Source organism: Engystomops pustulosus, chromosome 10, assembly GCF_040894005.1.
Source record: "Engystomops pustulosus chromosome 10, aEngPut4.maternal, whole genome shotgun sequence".
NCBI lineage: Eukaryota > Metazoa > Chordata > Amphibia > Anura > Leptodactylidae > Engystomops > Engystomops pustulosus.
This window is the reverse complement of record NC_092420.1, coordinates 90,416,837-90,424,271: the sequence shown is the minus strand read 5'-3', so window position 1 is coordinate 90,424,271 and position 7,435 is coordinate 90,416,837.

Genomic DNA, 7,435 nt, shown 5'->3' with positions numbered 1-7,435 from the left:
GGGGCAGTATTATAGTAGTTATATTCTTGTACATAGGGGGCAGTATTATAGCAGTTATATTCTTGCACATAGGGGGCAGTATTATAGCAGTTATATTCTTGCACATAGGGGGCAGTATTATAGTAGTTATATTCTTGTACATAGGGAGCAGTATTATAGTAGTTATATTCTTGTACATAGGGGGCAGTATTATAGTAGTTATATTCTTGTACATAGGGGCAGTATTATAGTAGTTATATACTTGCACATAGGGGGCAGTATTATAGCAGTTATATACTTGCACATAGGGGGCAGTATTATAGTAGTTATATTCTTGTACATAGGGGGCAGCATTATAGCAGTTATATTCTTGCACATAGGGGGCAGTATTATAGCAGGTATCAGGGATTATTTAGAGACTGGTCAGGTTGGATCAGTAGCACTGTGGAAGATGTGGAGCTTTGGTAATATTTGTCTTCATCAAACCTCTTATCGGGTGTAAGTTCTACTCCTTTGCATGAAACGCTTTGTGATCACTTGTTCCCAGCACCACACAGTCATGTATTTTCTATGTTATCACACACAGGAGCAGGACCCCCACTCACCTCTCCCACAGTCCCTTTGCTGCACACAGGACCCCTCTGCCATCCCTCTCCTGCTCTTCCCCCACTTCCTCTAGGCTATGACACAATGTAATCAGTTCTTTCTCTTGTGTTTAAATGGTTAATTGTGTTTGGGTAAGGAGGGGGGACCACCCAGACAGTTACAAATTGGGAGGGTGCAGTGAACAGAGAGGAGAAAAGAGACAGGACAGAGGGCAAGCTAATTGTTCATTTATTCCATGTTGTATAATGTCTTTGGATATTCGCCCCCTCCCCAGGATCACACATCCCACCAAGGTGCAGTTTGGGTTTGGCTTGTGCTCCTTGATGATAACCACAGTAAGCGATGACTCCAGCAGTGAAAGGGTGCAGGTTGTAAAGTGATGACATGTGATTAGGGTGCGGTAACGGTGCAGCGTGGGTGGCCCCAGCCTGCTGGCTGCACTCTGTGGGGCTAGGGTGCCCCAGGGCAGGGGAAGGTGCTGTTTCTTAGTAACTAAATGCCCTGGAAAAGTGGTGCACAGGGAGATTGGCATAATAGTAAATAATAATCCTTATATAGCGCCATCATATTCAGTAGCTTTACAAATCATAGGGGACATATACAAATAAAATATTACATGACAGAGGAGTGAGGGCCCTGATCACAAGAGCTTACAGTCTATGAGGATGAGGGGCTGACACAAGAGCTTACAGTCTATGACAGTGGTGGCACTCAGAGCCCATTTTGTGGGCACCCGGGCCATCGCCCCAGCACACCAGACGAGACCCCACGATTCTCTGTGTACAGAGGGAAACTGGAAAGAAGCTAAAATGATGAAAATTTTCCATCTTTCTACTGTGTTGCTGTCCTCAGGAGGCCAATGTGATTGAAAGTTGTTGAACAGGGAGCAATAAGTTACTGCTTTCATTTTTGGTTGGCACCTCGTGATAAATAAGGGGGGTTTTGGGTTGCAGCTTGGGCACTCGGCCGCTAAAAGGTTCGCCATCACTGGTCTATGAGGATGAGGGGTGACACAAGAGCTTACAGTCTATGAGGATGAGGGGCTGACACAAGAGCTTACAGTCTATGAGGATGAGGGGGTGACACAAGAGCTTACAGTCTATGAGGATCAGGGGTGACACAAGAGCTTGCAGTCTATGAGGATCAGGGGTGACACAAGAGCTTACAGTCTATGAGGATCAGGGGTGACACAAGAGCTTGCAGTCTATGAGGATGAGGGGGGACACAGCTTACAGTCTATGAGAATGAGGGGGTGATACAAGAGCTTACAGTCTATGAGGATGAGGGGCTGACACAAGAGCTTACAGTCTATGAGGATGAGGGGCTGACACAAGAGCTTACAGTCTATGAGGATGAGGGGCTGACACAAGAGCTTACAGTCTATGAGGATGAGGGGCTGACACAAGAGTTTACAGTCTATGAGGATATGGGGGTGACACAAGAGCTTGCAGTCTATGAGGATGAGGGGGTGATACAAGAGCTTACAGTCTATGAGGATAAGGGGGTGATACAAGAGCTTACAGTCTATGAGGATGAGGGGGTGATACAAGAGCTTACAGTCTATGAGGATGAGGGGCTGACACAAGATAAAATGCTTATAAAATGGTCCAGCCATTCTTTATAAGGGAATAAAATAAAAGTGGTGGGCAGACTGGCTCAGGCTGCAGTTTAGTTGCCTCTCTCTGGAGAACACTTGCACACTTGGCTTAAGAATATGCAAATAGTCAGACCAAAAGTTTATTCATTGCTGTGTTCACAAGCAGCATATGTGTCGTATTCTGAAACGCAAAGCAAAGGCTATAGGGAGCTTGGCCTGATCGCAGATGCGTTTCCACTTCAGGCTGCATTCACATGTGGCGTTTACACTGCATTTTGAAACACTATGACAGCTAACAGGAGACTTGCCCTGTCACCAAGATCCTCATTTTCACTAAAGACAGGTTGCAGAAGCCCCATTATAGCTGGAATCCTCTTTAAAGTAAACCTACCATTTGATTTGATGCAGTATGAAGCAAACATACCTTGAGAATGCTGAAGCTACACTGATGCATGATCATATCGTGGTTAATCCCTGAGCTGAGTGGTTTTGCTGATAAAACAGATATAACATTATGATAATAAAGCTCTGTGGCTTCTATGTCTGCTCTGGCTTGCTTTGCCGCTTCTCATAGCAGGAGAGTTTCTCTCTGATTGCATCATCATCTCCTGCACTTCTCTTCCTGCCAGACAGAATAATCAATTGCTGCACCATCCCCCGGCTGCTGTGTATGAGTCATTCAGCTCAGGTTGATTAGTGCTTGACTAGTCATGCTTTACTTTCAGCCATTTGTAATTCCAAGCTCCCTAAGCCAGTCTGTCCCAGCTTTCCCAAAGTCCTGAATGGTATAATTGTTTTTTTCAGCTCAGCTTGGTTATCATTAACCAAGATATGATCCTGCATCAGTGTAGTAACACCATTCTCAAGGTATGTTTGCTTCATAATGCATCAAATCAAATGGTAGGTTTCCTTTAATCCCTCTTCATAGACAATTACTTGCTAAAATCCGCCTGTCACCACTAGGGGGAGGCCCAATTTATTGCTAGTTTTTGCTAGGGACACATGTGGAGATTAACCAGGTAATGTCCTAGTACAGTACAGACACTGGATTTAAACTCTGCCAGAGGCTAATGTCAGTATAGAGTGATGGATTCCCCTGTACTTGTTCTACCTACAAAGTATTGAAGGGAGTAGCTTTATCATCTAATGTACAAATAAGATTTTTTTTTTTATATACACAACAACATAGAAATGGAATTAACCCTTAAGGACACAGCCATTTTGTAGCTTAAGGCTCAGCCCAATTTTTGGATTCTGACTTGCGTCACTTTATATGGTTATAACTTTTGAACTCTGTTACTGTTTGAACTTTTGAACTCTGAGAGTTTTTTCCCCCCATATGTTGTACTTCATTTTAGTGGTAAATGTCGGCTCATAATTTTTGCGTTTATTTACAAAAAAAAAAAAGAGAAAAAATTATGCATTTTTTTTTAAATTTGCCATTCGAAATCATTGTGTTTTCAGGCAGGCAGATTTACCACCTAAATAAGTTGCTGAATAACATTTCCCATTTGTCTACTTTACATTTTCATAATTGTTAAAATGTCTGGATAATTTATTTTGATGTCACGCGGGTTACAAATTGAATAGCAATTTTCCGTATTTTCAGAATTGACTATTTTGGGGATAAATACAGTTTTGAATGAAATTTTACATATTTAGCATCAAAACCCCATATATAACCAACCCATTTTCAAATCTGCCCCCCTCAAACTATCAGAAACAGCTTTTAGGAAGATTGTTAACCCATTGAGATCTTCATAGTAATTGAATCAAAATGGAGGTGAAATTTAAAATGGTCAAATTGTGCCGGTTATACGTTCATTTAGCCCTAAAATTTACACATTTCCAAAAGAGAAAACCCACCATACAATTTGTTATGAAATTTCTCCCAAGTACAGAGACCCCCCACATGTGGCCAATACTTGTTTTATGGGCGCACAGTGAGGCGCAGAAGGGAAGGAGGGACCTGCAGCTGTCAGGATTTTAGTTTCCTCATTGGCCCCTTTTTTTAGGCTATAAAATTTTCGCTTTTTCGTTATTTGGGCCATGTGACGGCATTTTTTTTTGCAGGATGAGAAGCTTTTTCCAGTGTTACCATTTTGGGGTTGTATCACCTATTGTTGAAAATTTAGAAACTTTTTTTTTGAGGGCAGGAGTAGAAAAGCATCAATTCTGTACTGGATTTTTTAACTTTTTTTTTGCTGTTCACCATATAGCCTCATAATCATGTTGTCTTTATTCTATGGGTCGATACGATTACGGGGATACCAGACATGAATATTTTTTCTTAGGTTTTACTAAATTTGTCAAATAAAACCCTAATGTGGGAAAAATCTATAATTTTTGTATTGCCGTCTTCCAAGTGGCATAACATTTTTACTTTTTTGGCTACGGAGCTGGTTGATGGCTTGTTTTTTGCGGGACATGTTGTACTTTGCACCAGTATTATTCTGGAGTACATACATTTTTTAAATCACTTATTGCATTTTTTGTGGGTAAAAATTATAATTTTTTGAGGGTTTATAACAACGGCATTCATTGTGCGTGTTCAATAATTATTTACTGTTATTCTATGGGTTGTTACGGACACGGTGATACTATACACTCACTGGTCACTTTATTAGGTACACCATGCTAGTAACGGGTTGGACCCCCTTTTGCCTTCAGAACTGCCTCAATTCTTCGTGGCATAGATTCAACAAGGTGCTGGAAGCATTCCTCAGAGATTTTGGTCCATATTGACATGATGGCATCACACAGTTGCCACAGATTTGTCGGCTGCACATCCATGATGCGAATCTCTCGTTCCACCACATCCCAAAGATGCTCTATTGGATTGGGATCTGGTGACTGTGGAGGCCATTTGTGTCCAGTGACCTCATTGTCATGTTCAAGAAACCAGTCTGAGATGATTCCAGCTTTATGACATGGCGCATTATCCTGCTGAAAGTAGCCATCAGATGTTACAGGGTACATTGTGCTCATAAAGGGATGGACATGGGCAGCAACAATACTCAGGTAGGCTGTGGCGTTGTAACGATGCTCAATTGGTACCAAGGGGCTCAAAGAGTGCCAAGAAAATATTCCCCACACCATGACACCACCACCACCAGCCTGAACCGCTGATACAAGGCAGGATGGATCCATGCTTTCATGTTGTTGACGCCAAATTCTGACCCTACCATCCGAATGTCGCTGCAGAAATCGAGACTCATCAGACCAGGCAACGTTTTTCCAATCTTCTACTGTCCAATTTCGATGAGCTTGTGCAAATTGTAGCCTCAGTTTCCTGTTCTTAGCTGAAAGGAGTGGCACCCGGTGTGGTCTTCTGCTGCTGTAGCCCATCTGCCTCAAAGTTGGATGTACTGTGCGTTCAGAGATGCTCTTCCGTCTACATTGTTTGTAACGGGTGGCGATTTGAGTCACTGTTGCCTTTCTATCAGCTCGAACCAGTCTGCCCATTCTCCTCTGACCTCTGGCATCAACAAGGCATTTCTGCCCACAGAACTGCGGCTCACTGGATGTTTTTTCTTTTTCGGACAATTCTCTGTAAACCCTAGAGATGGTTGTGCGTGAAAATCCCAGTAGATCAGCAGTTTCTGAAATACTCAGACCAGCCCTTCTGGCACCAACAACCATGCCACGTTCAAAGGCCTCAAATCACCTTTCTTCCCCATACTGATGCTCGGTTTGAACTGCAGGAGATTGTCCTGACCATGTCTACATGCCTAAATGCACTGAGTTGCCGCCATGTGATTGGCTGATTAGAAATTAAGTGTTAACGAGCAGTTGGACAGGTGTACCTAATAAAGAGGCCGGTGAGTGTACATGTGGGGTTTGTGTTATGATTTGGACTTTTTTTTGCGTTATATATCTCTTTATGTGTTATGGGGATTATGGCCATTTTTATTGATTTCTTACTTTATTTTTTATTGAATAACCTTTTTTATACACTTTTTTACTTTTTCCACCATGGGACATGAACAAGCAATCATCTGATTGCTTGTTCATGATAATACCCTGCAATACTGATGTGCCTGTAACATGACGTCACTGATGCCATCTTACAGGCAGTTCTTACAGGCAACTCTGGGGTCCAGATCGGACCCCAGAGTTAATATAGTAACAGTCGGCGGCACCCAAAAACGGCCACCCGATTGCGCCATTTAACGGGTTAAACAGTTATAGCCGTCAGCTCAGATCCTGAGCTGAACCGGCATTGGCTCTGCGTCCGATATATGGGACGCTGAGCGCTAAGTCACTGCACTCAGCGTCCGATATATCGGCCGCAGAGCAGGAAGGGGGTTAAAAGACTAAAAAATAAAACACAAACTATGTCAGTCACAGTCCTGTCTAACCAAGGCAACACTGCTTATACATTTACTGGAAAATAGGGAACCTTCTAAAAATCCATTTTACTGTTATTTTAAGTGTTTTTTTTTTTTATTTTAATGAAACGAAAAATAAAAATATATATTGATTTTAAAATTAGCCCAACATTTGCGGTGCAGCCCTTTCCGGTAAGACGAGAGTCACCAATATGGGAATTGACAGACTCCATTCATCTCTAATGGTGGCAGCCAAATGTGTAACAGAGAGAGTCCCAGAAGTCCCTCATGGTGCACGACAAGTGGCTTGAGAGGGTGACTGTTGGGCAGCGTTTACACGTGGCATTTACATTGGCTTTTCAAACACAATATTACAGTGTGACATTGTCTTGACAAATCATGAACGTGAATGCAATGTTAACCCCTTAATGACCGCCCTATCGGGATTCTACGGCAGTCATTAAGGGTACTTCTTCTGACGCGGCATGTCAGTAGAAGATTTCGGGACATCGGGTACCGAAAGTGTCGGTGTCTGGCTGTGATGTCACAGTACTCGGGGAAAAATTGGGCATGAAACTTTGCAGAGAATTTCATCATTTTAGTCATTATGAAAGTGTCATTTTTGGCTTCAATTTTGTTAAACCCATGTGAAAAACAAAAAGGTAGTTCTTTTAATAGAAGTTGAAGTTTCTATAGTGAGGTAATTTATGGGGTTTTACTTTTATTTAGGCCTTCAAAGTCACTTGGAAGCAGAGTTGTCCCTCAAAATGTGAGTTTTGGCGATTTTCATGACAATTTTGAAAAATTGCACCTAAAGTTCTAAGCCTCAAAACATTCTAGAAAAAGGAGAGGACAGATAAAATATCATTCTAACAGAAAGTAGACATTACGGAAATGTTAGTTATCTAGCTTTTGGGGTAGT